This window comes from Drosophila albomicans, chromosome 3 (genome assembly GCF_009650485.2).
Source record: "Drosophila albomicans strain 15112-1751.03 chromosome 3, ASM965048v2, whole genome shotgun sequence".
Taxonomy (NCBI): domain Eukaryota; kingdom Metazoa; phylum Arthropoda; class Insecta; order Diptera; family Drosophilidae; genus Drosophila; species Drosophila albomicans.
The window spans coordinates 4530229-4531706 of NC_047629.2; positions in this window are offsets into that span (position 1 = coordinate 4530229).

Here is a 1478-nt window from a genome sequence, read left to right on the forward strand (position 1 = left end):
TCCTAATTAACAGCAAACCAATAAAAACAGAACATGATAAAATATGAAATCATTTGTTTAATTTGGAAAGGGTAATTGTTACATGTGAGTTGAATCTTAATTGTAAAGTGAATAAGAAAAAGACAGACAATATTATTTTTAGATTAATAGTTTCCACAGCATAAAATCTGGGGGTTTTACTATATATTTGAAATGTCAAATTTGCCCCATATACTATAAAATCCCATTAAAAACCAAAACATTTTCACATCAATGAGAAATGTGATAATATCGGCTAACATTTTTGGTATATTTTTCAATCGGGAGCTTATCTAAGCCATGCAAATTGCACTACTGCTGTTTGTCAATAATTTTATTCAATTGCTTAAGGATATTGATCGTTCTCTTTTTATTATTTAGTAGTACAAGTTTGTTTACATTCTGTTTTGCACAGAGCGGCACAGAGCAAACACGGTGGGAAATTGATATTTTACATATTTGTACTTATGTATATAAGAACAACCCATTTTGAATAGGACCCATACCCATTTTGAATAGGAGCAAAATAGACCGGTATTATTCTTAAAATATACTGTGTTAGAAAAGCGCAAAAATACAAATTTAATAGTGAAATTATACAAAATATATATGGCTATCTATGGTATATTGGAAAAGTACTAAATTCAAAATATACCATAGAGTACTAAACATACCAGATTGTCAGCCAAAGCAGATAAGATCCTATTGGTATTGTTTATACATTGTTTTTATTCGATTCAGGAGTCAAAAATATTGTAGGTATTATTATATGTACCGAAAATCCCTATTCTATCTTCTAAATTAAACATCTTATTCGACTTTTAACGATTTGCGGGAGCGGGAATTTGAGACAAACTCGTTAAGCAGACGATGCAGCTGCTTTCCGTTGAACTTTTGATGCAGCTGTTCTTTGAAAATGTTTGAAAATATTTGAATTTAAATTGACTGAGGTAAAACTTCAGAGACTTTCGTCAGAAGTAATAGAAATCGAGTTGATTTCGATGTTCGAAATTCAAAATAGAGAAATACTTTGGGTTGCTGTCTCTGCTTTTGGGGTTGGCACATCTACACATGTATGTACGTAAATATATTTGTATTTTTTGGTGGGTAACATTTTGCACTGCTTGAAAGCTTTTAAATGCCACTAACTCTGCCAACGGTCTGGCAACGATGCGCAGTTTGCTCATTTTGTGAATGAAAAAAGCTTACGCATACAAACAACAAAGCAAAAGCTTTCATAATGCAGCTGTGCAGCACGACGGATGGATGCTACACAGTGGGAGAAGAGTGAAGAGCGGCATCATTTTTTTTAAATGCTTTTTATTTGCTTTGCATCGTTCGGCACTTGTCGTGCATTCAAACGACGAGACATGAAGCTGCCTTCGTCTGCTGCTGCTGCCTTCGACTGCTGCTGCTGCGATGTCGGCGGCTGGCGCCTTTGCTCAGTTGCTGCCAGGATA